Source organism: Phoxinus phoxinus (genome assembly GCF_949152265.1).
Source record: "Phoxinus phoxinus genome assembly, chromosome: 3".
Taxonomy (NCBI): Eukaryota; Metazoa; Chordata; class Actinopteri; order Cypriniformes; family Leuciscidae; genus Phoxinus; species Phoxinus phoxinus.
In genome coordinates this window covers 47982768-47998596 of record NC_136878.1, presented here as the reverse complement: position 1 = coordinate 47998596, position 15829 = coordinate 47982768, and positions in this window count along the sequence as shown.

The following is a 15829-nucleotide window of genomic DNA, read 5'->3' as shown; positions in this document are numbered from 1 at the left end:
ACACTGTAATTATACATTTTAGAACCGAGTAACATTATAACTACATGTACTTACAGGGTAGCATTAGGGTTTGGTTTAGGGTTAGTTGCTTGTAATTATGCATAATTAATAGTTATTGGGCTACTCTAGTAACTACATGATGCATATGTTACAATGACGCTGTAAAGTGTTACCGGGTTTGGTTTAGCGTTAGTTGCTTGTAATTATGCATCTACTGTTATCACTAACACTTGTAATTAAAAAATAAAGTGTAACCTAACTTTTTAAACATGCAGTTCTGTTCACGGATGCGTGTATGAATTATATGAATGGATCAGGAGATTTTCAATCACTGCACGGGTGTGTATCACAACTTTCTTTGGAGAGATGAACACAACTGTCGATAAATCATATTCCGCACATTACTTTAACTACAACGAACCAGAACCGAGCAGTCTATGCCCCGCGGGTGTGTTCACATGTGTGGAGTGTGTAGCGATGGCCTAACGTGCAAACACTCACAGAATCGGTCAGGAACGGACACTGGACACTACCTGCAGTCCTCGAGTCCCCGAATCGCGCAGTGAGCTCGAGCAGATCCAGATACGGCCGGTTGAGGATCTCTGTCACATATATTCCACGCGCGATGAAGCTCACGGGGTTCTGCTCGGGGAACCCATGGACCAGCTCTCGGTCCTCTGCGTCCACACGGGAATATAGCGAGCAAACACGGGGATATAGCGAGCAAACACGGGGATATAGCGAGCAAACACGGGGTCTGAGGGATGGACCTGCACTAAAGCCAGTTCCCGGAGCAAAGCAGAGGATCTGTGTGTATTCCTGGAGAAAAGAAGCACGATCACCTCCTCCTCTCTCTCTCTCTCTCTCTCTCTCTCTCTCTCTCTCTCTCTCTCTCTCTCTCTCTCTCTCTCTGTTCCTCTAATGGTCAAACCCTGTGCGTTACACTGGGAAACGGAAGCACTGGGATGAACACGTAGTGTGTGTGTGTGTGTGTGTTCGTCTGCAATGCCGTGACAATATCGGTCCACCCACAGTATAAATGCCCCCCCCCCCCCCCCCCCCCCACCGCACGCACACACACACACACACACACCTCATCTGCATGTGCTCTTCCAGACGTTTTACACGCACATATTAAATAAGTTTGCATCTCATCTGGTTATATATAGGCTATTTATTAAACAGGCCTGTGCAATGTCTTACTTTTTTTTTTTTTACATTTATGCATTTGCCAGACTCATTTTTTAAAAAATGCAATACGATTTACATTGCATTCATTCATGCATCAATTGTGATTCGGACCCATGACCTTTGCTCGTGCATGTTCTAGTGTGCGCGCTACAGTGCGTGATATAAAATAGACAATATTGTGATATGTCTGATACAGCGGAGATTAATCTTACTAATCCTGAGAGTAAAACACACACAGGGCATGCAAACAAAAAGAAAAAAAGATTAGAACGCGGATTTCATTTTATTGGACGTTTGCAATAGGAAGTTTGCGTCATGTGCGTATATGTACTGTGTGTGTGTGTGTGTTTGTTTATATGTCGTGTGTTCGACTCCACCAGCCTGATCTCGTCAAACGCGTCTCTATAGCACGCATTGAATTTATCGTGCAATTTAAATGCGAAAATGAGGTTTTACGTGCACATTATACGCAGTTTATCCCCAGGGTGTTTATTAATGTGTATGCACGAAAAACTTTCGCGTATAAAGTGCACGATAAACACAATGCGTGCTGTAGAGACGCGTTTGATGAGATGTGAACTGTGGCCTGCATGAAGCCTAGATTCAGAAACCAGTGTCTCTGCAGCTGTGTGTTCACATGACTGCATATATTACACGTGCTGGTCTAGACAGAGGGCAGTTTTGGATTATTTCCTCAAAATGTGTTGGACTTCAGCGATACAGAAATATCCTGCAACTTTCAGCCAATGTATTTCGGCCTTTCCTTGACGTCAGTGCAGTTACAATTCAAGTTTGTCCACAAATGTAAATTGATAAGCTTGCTTTCCTGAAGTGAGAATCGTCCTGTCGGTTTCGAAGCAAATCCTCGTGTTCTCTGGATCTGCGAATGCAACGAAGCCTCGGATCTCCTCGAGTCACTCATAAAGGCACAGATCTCGTCAAGAAACTTCCCTGAACTCAGGAACTAAATATAGCATCTGATAACCAGGGCTTCGAAGACAACAGCGTGTGTATAACGGTGTGTTACAACCACAGATCCGCGAATCAACAATAATCTGCGGCGAATCCTGCGACTCTGCGACCACGACCCGTCCCGATCATCGACAGATCTGACCCGACTGAGCATCTGCAGATATCACATCCATGATCGATGAATGAGTGACAGCGCTTTATAATAACAACCCTATAGAGCCGGTGTTTCAAAAACATTGCATCGCAACTCTAATGTGCGGTATTAGTGTTTTTACACAAACAATGGAAGAATGCGATTAATTGAGAATTGCTTATGGAACGGATGATAGGCTAAATAAAAACAGTGCTTGCTATTATTCTGCATTAATGCTCCTGTGTGTAAGTGTGTAATGATCCTGTGTGTAAGTGTGTAATGCTCCTGTGTGTAATGCTCCTGTGTGTAAGTGTGTAATGCTCCTGTGTGTAAGTGTGTAATGATCCTGTGTGTAAGTGTGTAATGCTCCTGTGTGTAAGTGTGTAATGCTCCTGTGTGTAAGTGTGTAATGCTCCTGTGTGTAAGTGTGTAATGCTCCAGTGTGTAAGTGTGTAATGCTCCTGTGTGTAAGTGTGTAATGCTCCTGTGTGTAAGTGTGTAATGCTCCTGTGTGTAAGTGTGTAATGCTCCTGTGTGTAAGTGTGTTGACATAAACTGATATTTTCATAGCTCCAGGTATATCTGTTCTTCATTGTGCAAGTTTGTGCAGTCATATTCAGTGCTTACAGCAAGAAAACAATATAACAATAAAAATATAATGCATTTGCTTTAGAAAATAGTATCCAAAAATAATAACAATATTATATAATGCTAGAAATCATCTCGTTCTATAATGCTCTATCATCTCGTTCTTCACGGTGTCAGTATATAAAGCCTGCGAGAAACTACATATGAAGTTCTTCTACATTAGCCGTCTGTGTGGGTTTAAGATACATGATCAAGAAATTGCATATTAATTATGCAATAATAGAGGTCAGCACCGTTCAAATATATATTTTAAGCTTCCTACGCGTAATAATGTAGAGGTTTATAAGTTTCCCGCCCGGTTTTGCAGTTCATGGCATTAATTTAGTTTATTTTTCAAAACAATATTGAATCGCTCAGGAGTTTTGCAGTAGATTTTGAGATGTAATCTTACTTCTGTTCCGTGCTGGAAAAGCTTCACTGGTTATTTGCCAAGCTTGCACACAATAATTCACCAATGTGCGAATGTAAATAGAGTCCACGTGCTTCAAATCGACTTTTTAAACTTTTCAAAAAGTAAAAAAAAAATTGTACCTTGATTTGTTTCTGCAGAGCATTTAGTTTTAAACTGACACTATTCTAACTTTGGCTCTAAAGCAACAACTTGATGACGTGTGATGCTTTAGTGGAGATATGAGGATGCTCAAACTTTCGGGAAATGGCTCATATTTAAATATATATTTAAAAAATGTTACAACAAAGGCTTGTGAATTACACAACAAGCAATGTACTTTATTATTATAATAAGCAGTATTGCCGATGGTTCACCCTGAGGCCCGAAGGCTGGATGTTATCTAGTTAAAAGTGCACGATCGACTTTATTTATTTATTATTTATTAATCGCGTGATTCCTCGTGTTTAATTGGATGATTTCCGCGCGCTAGCGTCTTCGCTTTATTTTTATTAAGAAAAATGTGCAAAAAAGTGTGTAAGAAAAACCCCCCGCATTTAACTGAATTGAATTGATCAATGCCGGGAACTAGTCGCTCTTCTCATCCTCAAAGCTAAAAGTTCATTCACCGTAAATGTATATATTTAATTTTTTTTGTAGGCCTACATTTTGAACATAATTATGCGCATCTATCTAATATATATATATATATATCCAGTGCAGTTTTTTCCTAAATCTTGTTTCTGCTTTATGGAGTTGGTTTAGCGCTACTTTGTTTTGCTCAAGTCAAGGAAAAGTTTCCGTGTGTGTTTCCAAACTTCAGTGTGTTTTACTTTTATTCGAATACATTAATTCTTCCTACATTAATTCATTGAATCTACTTTAACAATCCTCGCTGGTTCTCTGAGTCACAGAAGAGAAACATCTGATGTTCTTCAGTGCTGTGTGTGTGTGTGTGTGTGTGTGTGTGTGTGTGTGTGCGCGCACGTGTGTGAGAGAGAGTCTCTGACGCAAATCTGCGCATTTCTGTTCATATCAGACAAATACAGGGTATTTATGTGAGTATATTATTTACACACATGCATAAAAACAAAACACTACTACGAACGCGGCTACACAAAAATATTCAATAATAATAATAATTAGGCTATTATTATTAGCTAATATTACTATTTTTAAAAACTGTTTACTGTATTAAAAGACTTGTGTGAGTATTTAAATGAACACATTTGTTGTTTGTGTGTGTGTTTGTGTGTGTGTGTGTGTGTGTGTGTGTTTGAGTGTGTGTGTGTGTGTGTGTGTGTGTGTGTTTGTTTGACTGTGTGTGTGTTTTTGTTTGAGTTTGTGTATGTGTGTGTGTGTGTGTGTGTGTGTGTGTGTTTTTGTTTGAGTGTGTGTGTGTGTGTGTGTGTGTGTGAGAGAGAGAGAGAGAGACAGGTATTGAATGAGCGGATCAACAGTTGAGAGTTGCAAACTGCAGAATAAACGCCATGAATAATCATAAATAATCTAATTAGCCTAAATATGATATCATATAATTTAATATCATATTACATTGCCCTCAAGTAGCCTAAAGTGGAAATTTCCACATGTAGAAACTGAAAAGAACACATATATAATGCAGATAGCATTACAGATGATCATAACAGATCTCCTGTGTGCGGACCCGTGAGACTCAACGCATTACAGTAAATCATCAGGTCTGTTGCTCATATTATATTACTGTTATATTACTGTTGTATTACTGTTGTTATACAGTGCTTCTCTTTATAAGCAGTTGTTGACTCGGACACACACGTCAGCATGTCTCGGTTCGGCTCGGTTCTGCCGCTGTTCGGGCGATAAGGCCCCGGTCCCGCAACACCTCCCGCAGGGGCCCGGGGCCCGAGCTGACACACACTCCTGCGAACCATCACCTCACACACACTGGACCCGCATTCCGCTTCTGGACCCGTCGCTGTTTTTCCATCCAAGAGCCTCTGACCAATGAGTGCGCGCGCGCGTGCATGTGTGCGTGTGCGCGGTCACGCTCAGTACAGCAGCGCGTGATGTTCGAGGACAAGCGTCTTCCAAACACGCCAAACCTCTGCTTTTAAAATATCATCTTTGACATGATCAGACAAAAAGGAAAAAGAAATGAAACGCCATTTGAAGTTTCTTAGGTTCTACATCAGGAAAATAAATTCTATTTTAATGTTTAACGGGTTATTTATCTACTAATAAAGTATGTTTAAGAGAGCTTATTCATAAAGTTTAAATAAAATAAATACAACGAATTCAAAGAAAATGTATTTAAACTACATCCATAAAATGATCTCATGATGAACATATGTAGCCGATATATATATATATGTCTGACAGAACCCTTGATTCCAGAACCTTTATTTAACAATGCTACATTTTCAGAAAGTTGTTCATTTGCAGTTATTTGCGACTTTGCTATAAAAGCTGCAGAAATGCCACAGAGAGAAGCATTCATCTCTAAACGTGATGCATTTTTTGCTGAATAACCTGTAAAGCTGCTTTGAAACAGAAAAGTGCGATATAAATGACTTTATCTTAGAGTTTCTGTTCGATGTAGTTTTCCCACAGTGCATCAGTTAGCTATGTGTAGAATGTTTCTGGAAAGAAGATAAAAATAGGATCAGAAATGTTTCGTTTTTGCATGCCAAGCACAAACAGCTATTTATCCATTTATTTCTTACATAACAATCGCGTCTCTTGACTCCCGTCGGGCACGCGCGCTGGCTGTGACACACTGCCCTCTGCCGGCTGGTGTTCGCCACTGCTGGAGTGTCGGGCACGCGCGCTGCCTGTGACACACTGCCCTCTGCTGGCTGCTGTTCGCCACTGCTGGAGTGTCGGGCACGCGCGCTGGCTGTGACACACTGCCCTCTGCCGGCTGCTGTTCGCCACTGCTGGAGTGTCGGGCACGCGCGCTGGCTGTGACACACTGCCCTCTGCCGGCTGCTGTTCGCCACTGCTGGAGTGTCGGGCACGCGCGCTGGCTGTGACACACTGCCCTCTGCCGGCTGCTGTTCGCCACTGCTGGAGTGTCGGGCACGCGCGCAGAAACACAATGAAGGAACAGCCAAATAAAAACAACAACAACAGGTATACAGACATTGGATTTCACATATTATCAATAAACTAAAAAATATATTTGAATGCACTCAATGAAGCGTATGATGCTTTCTTTGATCCCATTAATAATTGTAACCACAGTATAATACATTATAATACTTATCTATTCATATAGTTTAAGTATAATGCATTAAAATACATGAAAAACAACCAGATGTAACAAGGAATGTGCAAATATTTTTAATGCATTTTAACTTTGGTTACAATTATTCAAGTAAAATTAAGTTAAGAATATAATTAAATTATATTTGGAAATTGCTGCTCTGTTGCCAAAATTTCATCCGTAAAAGATGATTGTTTCTATAAAGGGTTCTCTTACGAGAGTTCTCTCGTACTGCGTCGAAGACGCTGCGGGAAAAGATTCTTTCTCGAGATATTGAAGCCTAAAAATTAATCCTTAATTTTGTAATAATGTAAAACGCTTTGCAGCAGCTTACAGCCTCAGGCGGAACAGCTTGCTCGTCCATTGGCAAAAGCAAAAGCAGCAGCCTATGCGAGGCCTCCATGCCGCTTGACCCAATGAGGACGCCTCCTGCCCTTTACGTCACGTCCCGCCAGAATAGGCGTGGCCTAGGCTTATAAATAAGCGAACACGGCTGCATACCTCTGATTTTCTAAAGTTTAGCGAAGCTCCCGCATCGTTGGATCCTGAGAGGAAGCCGCCACAGCCGCCGAGAAGCATCACTGCAGGACGTGCCTTCTCTCTGAAGCCGCTGGTCGACATCTCGCCGCCTTCAGCTGCCGTTCCCTGTATCGCTATCCGGCGTGGAATTATATCCTTTTAAAGCGTGTGTTTTGTGTGTGTGTTCGCCGCTGCGTCACACATTTTTTTTCTCTCACTAAAAGAGCCGAACGTCTTTTTCAAGATGCCTCGCACCTCCTGTGGCTCGTGTAGAGCCCCACTCAGTGACGGGGACCGTGCTCAGCGGATCCCGGAACCTCCATCCACCACGAGGAGCTCGCCGCCGCAAGCTTCTCCGCCCGCTTCGCTGGACTCACTCACCAACGGACAACGGCCGCTGTCTTCTGCCTCAGCAGCATTCTCCGTTGTGGACGGTGCTCGAGACAGAGGATACCACTCCCTCCCTCCGGTGGAGGAGACCGTAGCAACTCACCTTTGCCCACCCTCTGCTGGACGGCGGGCTAAGGTAGCGCTACCGTCCAAAGCTTGCCGCACGTCATCAGCTCTGATCGGCCGCATTTACTCCGCCGCTGGACAAGCTGCATCGGCGCTGCACACAATGGCGGTGTTACAGATCCACCAGGCCAACCTTCTCCGTAAGCTTGACGAGGAAGGCCCGGGAGCGATCTGCGTGCCGGATTTGCGTAGCGCCACAGACCTTGCTCTTCGCTCCACGAAATCCGCTGCACATGCCATAGGGCGGATTATGGCCTCCGCTACAGTGGCAGAGAGACATCTGTGGCTGACGCTCTCTGAGATGGTGGAGTCAGAGCGCGCTGCGTTCCTCGACGCCTCCGTCTCGACCGCTGGCCTCTTCGGATCGTCCGTCAAAGATTTCGCGGACCGATTCGCCGAGGTGCAGAAGACGTCGCAAGCCATGAAACAGCCGCCTGCTCGCACTCAGCAGCGCTCCGCGCCCGCCGCCGCGCCTCAGCAGCGACAGGTCCGAGACCCGAGACAGCGCTCTCGCTCAGCTGGACACCGCCCCCCGCCGCACGGGCCTCGGCCAAAGATTGCAATCAAGCCCGAGGCCTCCGCGCCTTCCTAGCACGCCTAGGAAAAAGACGGTGTTCAAGTCCCGCTGCGGCCGGACCTCCACCAAAGATTCTCGCTCGTACAGTCCCAACACACGCGATTGTACCAGTGTATACAGCAGCCAACAAACCGGCGTCACGGCCCGTTTGCCTGCACACAAACGCCGTTTTCATGGCGACCCAGATAAATCTGAAAAAGAGTGTAATTTCTGGTGCCACGGCTGATGGTGTAATGTGTGTAACTGTAATGCCCGCAACCCAGTGCCCATTCGTACACACAAGCACAGCCCTGAACATAGGGTCTGCACATATAAAATCGACTCATGTCGATTGTGCATCACATGTAGTGAACGTGCCCGCTATTCAGTGCCCACAACCACTACACGCTGCATGTCCCACGGTTTCTGTAAAAACGAAACCGATGCACGGTCAGTCAGTTCTAATAGACAGTGCTCCCAGTGCTATAAATGTGCCCGCTTTCACGCACCCACATTTATTCCCAGACATGCTGAGCCCTACGGGGCTCTCTTTCACCTGAGAGAGCTGAGCGCGCGCGGGCTGCCCACTCGATTAAGCGCGCCCCCCGCCTCAAACGCTGCAAGCACGGCGTCCATGTTACAGCACACGGTTGCTCTCGTGTCGCCACCATTTCGCGACCAGGGCCCAGATTTCATTCTACCCCTAGTTACTCATGTGAATGCGTGGGAAAAACTTCCCGGGGTTTCAGAGTGGGTGCTGAACATTATAAAAAGAGGCTATTCACTACAGTTCTTGCGACGACCCCCCGTTACACGGAGAGGGTCGAAACTACGGTAAAAACAGAAGTAGCACATCTACTTCGAGCCGAAATAGCGAAGCTTTTGGGCAAAGGGGCCATAGAGCCTTTATCTCAAGCTCAGAGGGAAGGGGGTCTGTACAGCAGATATTTCCTGGTGCCAAAGAAAGACGGGGGTCTCAGACCCATTTTAGATCAGAGGCAGCTGAACAAAGTGCTTGTGAAGCGCAAGTTCAGAATGCTCACGACCAGAAAAATCCTCGCGCAGATTCGCCGAGGAGACTGGTTTATGTCAATAGGGCTGAAAGACCCTTATTTCCACATACAAATCGCATCACGTCACAGGCGATTCTTGAGATTCGCCTTCGAGGGCCAGGCATATCAGTACACACTCCTCCCGTTCAGCCTGTCTCTAGCACCTCGTACATTTACAGTGTGCATGGACGCAGGGCTGGCACCCCTGAGACTCCAGGGCGTGCGAATTCTGAATTATTTGGACGATTGGCTGATTCTAGCCCAATCGCGATCAGAGCTCGTACAGCACAGGACCCTATTACTCGAACACCTCGAGGTTTTGGGTCTCAGAGTCAACTGGGCAAAGAGTTCACTGTCTCCCAGTCAGAGGATATCTTTTCTGGGCACAGATCTGGACTCACTGTCTATGACAGCACAGCTGTCATCACAGCGCAGACTGCGTATTCTGCGCACGATAAAAACCTTCCGCAACGGTTCTATAGTTCCGCTCAGGAGGTTTTAGAGGATGCTGGGCCTCATGGCCTCAGCATCATCAGTACTACAGCTGGGTCTGCTACAGTTCTGGCTGAAAGCGCGAGTGCCGCGCCGAGCATGGACCTCCGGTCTTTGTCGCCTCAAGGTCAATCAGGAATGCGTGTCGGCCCTGATACCATGGAGTGCGACAGACTGGTACCAGTCAGGTGTAAGCCTGGGGACTTCCTCGAGCGTAAAGGTGGTGTCCACGGACGCTTCAACCTCAGGCTGGGGAGCGTTGCTCGAGGGCAGACCGTTCTTTGGCCAGTGGGCAGAACGGGACAGGCTACCACACATAAACTGCCTGGAAATGTTGGCAGTGGACTATGCACTGAGGCGTTTTTGTTCCCGGATAAAAGGACATCACGTCCTGGTCCGTTCGGACAATATGTCAGTAGAGGCCTACATAAATGTGGGTGGTGTCAGATCCCGAAACCTGTACAGGTTAACGGAACGCCTCCTGGTTTGGGCCCAGCACAACCTGCGCTCGCTGAGAGCAGTGCACGTGCCAGGACACCTGAATATCGGCCCGGACAGACTCTCAAGGAACAATGTTCCGATGGGAGAGTGGTCTCTACACCCACAGACAGTGCAGCTGCTGTGGAGGACATTCAGCAGAGCAAAAGTAGACCTATTTGCATCTCAGGAAAACGCTCATTGTCCGAAATTTTTTCTCCAAGAGCGAGAACGCGCTGGCCCACGTCTGGCCCCGCTGTCCGCTCTATGCTTTTCCCCCCGTCTCGCTTCTACCGCAGGTATTGGAGCGAATCAGGGAAAGCGGATGCTCAGTGCTACTCGTAGCTCCGTTCTGGACAAACCAAGCTTGGTTTCCAGTACTGATGCAGCTGACGATCACTGCTCCATGGCCGATACCAGTGAGGTGGGACCTCCTCTCTCAGGCCAGGGGCTCGATTTTGCATCCTCGCCCGGAGCTCTAGTCCCTACATGTGTGGGCCGTCAACGGGTACCCGCTAACCTCCCGAAGGGAGTGTTAGACACGATGGAGCAGGCTACAGCTCCGTCCACTAGACGGCTCTATTCCTCTAAATGGTCTGTGTTCTCTGGCTGGTGTTCAGCCCGGGGTGTATCACCCCTGCACTGCGGTGAAACGGAGGTTCTCTCCTTCTTACAGGAACTGCTGGATAAGGGTAGGACCCCATCCACGCTCAAAGTACACGTGGCGGCTATAGCAGCGTTCGTCAATCCGACACTTGGCCGGTCACTTGGTAGGAACGACCTGGTTGTTCGTTTCCTTAAAGGAGCTAGGAGACTGTACCCTCCCAGACCTCCTTCAGTCCCCGTCTGGGACCTTTCTACGGTACTGGATGCCATGAAGGGTACCCCGTTTGAACCTGTGCACTCAGTTGACATGAAGCACCTGTATTTCAAGACAGCGTTCCTTCTGGCTCTCGCTTCAGTGAAGCGCATGGGGGATTTACAAGCGCTCTCGGTGAAAGCGTTGTGTATGGAGTTCGGGCCTAATGACTCTAAAGTCGTACTAAAGCCGAAACATGGGTATGTGCCTAAGTCCCTCAACACACTGCTCAGGTTATCTCCCTGTCGGCTCTGCCGACCTCTGAAGGAAGGGATGACGTTAGCTTTCTTTGGCCGGTTAGGGCGTTAAGAGCTTACGCTTACTACTGTTTTTAGGCAGACGGAGCAGCTCTTCGTTTCGTTCAGTGGACGTTCCAAAGGACGAGCTGCGTCGAAACAGAGCCTGTCCAGATGGGTAGTGGATGCCATTGCACTAGCCTACGTATCAAAAGGACTGCAATGTCCATTGGGCATCAGAACACATTCTACGAGGGGCATGGCCTCCTCGTGGGCTTGGTCTAGTGGAATCTTGTTGCAAGATATCTGTATGGCGGCAGGCTGGGCCTCCCCGTCTACATTTATAAAGTTTTATAACCTAGAGGTTCCCGCCCTACAGGCCGGACTGCTCTCGGTCTAAGACACAATATGGTGTTTTCTGCCCCGTTCTATTACGGCCCAGATTGCCAATATGTTTTAAACATCACTCACTGACTGTTATGTCCTATGAGCGTAATGACCCACCATATATATTATATACATTATACATATATATGCTGAATATGCCCTTCCGGGCACTAAATGTAAAGGATTGGTGCTATTCTAGCCTCTCTTTCCTGAAACTCTGTGTGTGTTTTTCTGATGATTATGCACTTGTATGCCCCGGGCGCGCACGACTTTGGGTGTCTGGTGTCAGGATCTCAGCATGCACGGTGTTTTACACTGGGTTCCCGCAGCGTCTTCGACGCAGTACGAGACAACTCTCGTAAGAGAACGTTCTCGGTTACTAATGTAACCTCGGTTCTCTCTAGAAGAGGAACGAGTACTGCGTCTCTGTGCCGTGCCTGCATCCAGCTCTGGTTCGCTTCGGCAATGAAAATCAGAGGTATGCAGCCGCGTTCGCTTATTTATAAGCCTAGGCCACGCCTATTCTGGCGGGACGTGAGGTAGAGGGCGGGAGGCGTCCTCATTGGGTCAAGCGTCATGGATGCCTCGCATAGGCTGCTGCTTTTGCCGCAGAGCAGCCAATGGGCGAGCAAGCTGTTCCGCCTGAGGCTGTATGCTGCTGCAAAGCGTTTTACATTATTACAAAATTAAGGATTAATTTTTAGGCTTCAATATCTCGAGAAAGAATCTTTTCCCGCAGCGTCTTCGACGCAGTACTCGTTCCTCTTCTAGAGAAAACCGAGGTTACGTTAGTAACCGAGAACGTTTTAAAGCGGATTTATGGTCATTTTGAAGTGTGTGTAACCAGAAGACAAACTTTGATGTTGGATTGACAAAGCTTTCTCTGAAAGTTTGAAGATTTTATTTAAAAAAGTTAAATGTTTTGTTATTAACATGTTATAGCACATTCTTTACATGTTTTGCCAAGTTGGTAGCATATTTTAGCATGATTTATCATGTTTCTAACATAAATTAGCACATTCCTTGCACTATTTAGCATATTCCTAACATGATTTAACACCATGCTAACATGTTTTAGCATGTTGCTAGCATGATTTAACATTGCTAGCATGTTTCAGTATGATTGAAAACATTACTAGCAAGCTTTAGCACGTTTCTAACATGATTTAATACATTTCTAACTTGTTTTAACATGTTGCTAACATATTTCCATCTAAATTTAGCACATTTAAAGAATGTTTTAACATTTTGCTTAAGATTTAACACATTGCTAATGTGTTTCTACAACAAATTAGCACATTGCTAGCATTTATTTACATTTTGCTAACATTATTTAACACACTGTTAACATTTTTCTAGCATGTATTAACACATTGCTGACGTGTTTTTAGCATGTTATTAGCAAGGCTGTTGATAAACTATTCAGGAGAACAGCAGGAGGAGCTGTTGATAAACTCTACAGGTGAACAGCAGGAGGCGCTGTTGATAAATTCTACAGGTGAACAGCAGGAGGCGCTGTTGATAAACTCTTCAGGTGAACAGCAGGAGGAGCTGTTGATAAACTCTACAGGTGAACAGCAGGAGGAGCTGTTGATAAACTCTACAGGTGAACAGCAGGAGGAGCTGTTGATAAACTCTACAGGTGAACAGCAGGAGGAGCTGTTGATAAACTCTACAGGTGAACAGCAGGAGGAGCTGTTGATAAACTCTACAGGTGAACAGCAGGAGGCGCTGTTGATAAACTCTTCAGGTGAACAGCAGGAGGAGCTGTTGATAAACTCTTCAGGTGAACAGCAGGAGGAGCTGTTGATAAACTCTACAGGTGAACAGCAGGAGGCGCTGTTGATAAACTCTACAGGTGAACAGCAGGAGGCGCTGTTGATAAACTCTACAGGTGAACAGCAGGAGGCGCTGTTGATAAACTCTACAGGTGAACAGCAGGAGGAGCTGTTGATAAACTCTACAGGTGAACAGCAGGAGGCGCTGTTGATAAACTCTTCAGGTGAACAGCAGGAGGAGCTGTTGATAAACTCTTCAGGTGAACAGCAGGAGGAGCTGTTGATAAACTCTTCAGGTGAACAGCAGGAGGAGCTGTTGATAAACTCTACAGGTGAACAGCAGGAGGAGCTGTTGATAAACTCTACAGGTGAACAGCAGGAGGCGCTGTTGATAAACTCTACAGGTGAACAGCAGGAGGCGCTGTTGATAAACTCTACAGGTGAACATCAGGAGGCGCTGTTGATAAACTCTACAGGTGAACATCAGGAGGCGCTGTTGATAAACTCTTCAGGTGAACAGCAGGAGGAGCTGTTGATAAACTCTTCAGGTGAACAGCAGGAGGCGCTGTTGATAAACTCTACAGGTGAACAGCAGGAGGCGCTGTTGATAAACTCTTCAGGTGAACAGCAGGAGGCGCTGTTGATAAACTCTACAGGTGAACAGCAGGAGGCGCTGTTGATAAACTCTACAGGTGAACAGCAGGAGGCGCTGTTGATAAACTCTACAGGTGAACAGCAGGAGGCGCTGTTGATGAACTCTACAGGTGAACAGCAGGAGGAGCTGTTGATAAACTCTACAGGTGAACAGCAGGAGGAGCTGTTGATGAACTCTTCAGGTGAACAGCAGGAGGAGCTGTTGATAAACTCTACAGGTGAACAGCAGGAGGAGCTGTTGATAAACTCTACAGGTGAACAGCAGGAGGAGCTGTTGATAAACTCTACAGGTGAACAGCAGGAGGCGCTGTTGATCAACTCTACAGGTGAACAGCAGGAGGCGCTGTTGATAAACTCTACAGGTGAACAGCAGGAGGCGCTGTTGATGAACTCTACAGGTGAACAGCAGGAGGAGCTGTTGATAAACTCTACAGGTGAACAGCAGGAGGAGCTGTTGATAAACTCTACAGGTGAACAGCAGGAGGCGCTGTTGATAAACTCTACGGGTGAACAGCAGGAGGCGCTGTTGATAAACTCTACAGGTGAACAGCAGGAGGAGCTGTTGATAAACTCTACAGGTGAACAGCAGGAGGCGCTGTTGATAAACTCTACAGGTGAACAGCAGGAGGAGCTGTTGATAAACTCTACAGGTGAACAGCAGGAGGCGCTGTTGATAAACTCTTCAGGTGAACAGCAGGAGGCGCTGTTGATAAACTCTACAGGTGAACAGCAGGAGGAGCTGTTGATAAACTCTTCAGGTGAACAGCAGGAGGCGCTGTTGATAAACTCTACAGGTGAACAGCAGGAGGAGCTGTTGATAAACTCTACAGGTGAACAGCAGGAGGAGCTGTTGATAAACTCTACAGGTGAACAGCAGGAGGAGCTGTTGATAAACTCTACAGGTGAACAGCAGGAGGCGCTGTTGATAAACTCTTCAGGTGAACAGCAGGAGGATATGTTGATAAACTCTACAGGTGAACAGCAGGAGGAGCTGTTGATAAACTCTACAGGTGAACAGCAGGAGGCGCTGTTGATGAACTCTACAGGTGAACAGCAGGAGGAGCTGTTGATAAACTCTACAGGTGAACAGCAGGAGGAGCTGTTGATAAACTCTACAGGTGAACAGCAGGAGGAGCTGTTGATAAACTCTACAGGTGAACAGCAGGAGGAGCTGTTGATAAACTCTACAGGTGAACAGCAGGAGGAGCTGTTGATGAACTCTACAGGTGAACAGCAGGAGGAGCCGTTGATAAACTCTACAGGTGAGCATCAGGAGGAGCTGTTGATAAACTCTTCAGGTGAACAGCAGGAGGAGCTGTTGATAAACTCTTCAGGTGAACAGCAGGAGGAGCTGTTGATGAACTCTTCAGGTGAACAGCAGGAGGAGCTGTTGATGAACTCTACAGGTGAACAGCAGGAGGAGCTGTTGATGAACTCTACAGGTGAACAGCAGGAGGAGCTGTTGATAAACTCTACAGGTGAACAGCAGGAGGAGCTGTTGATAAACTCTACAGGTGAACAGCAGGAGGCGCTGTTGATAAACTCTACAGGTGAACAGCAGGAGGAGCTGTTGATAAACTCTACAGGTGAACAGCAGGAGGCGCTGTTGATAAACTCTACAGGTGAACATCAGGAGGAGCTGTTGATGAACTCTACAGGTGAACAGCAGGAGGAGCTGTTGATAAACTCTACAGGTGAACAGCAGGAGGAGCTGTTGATAAACT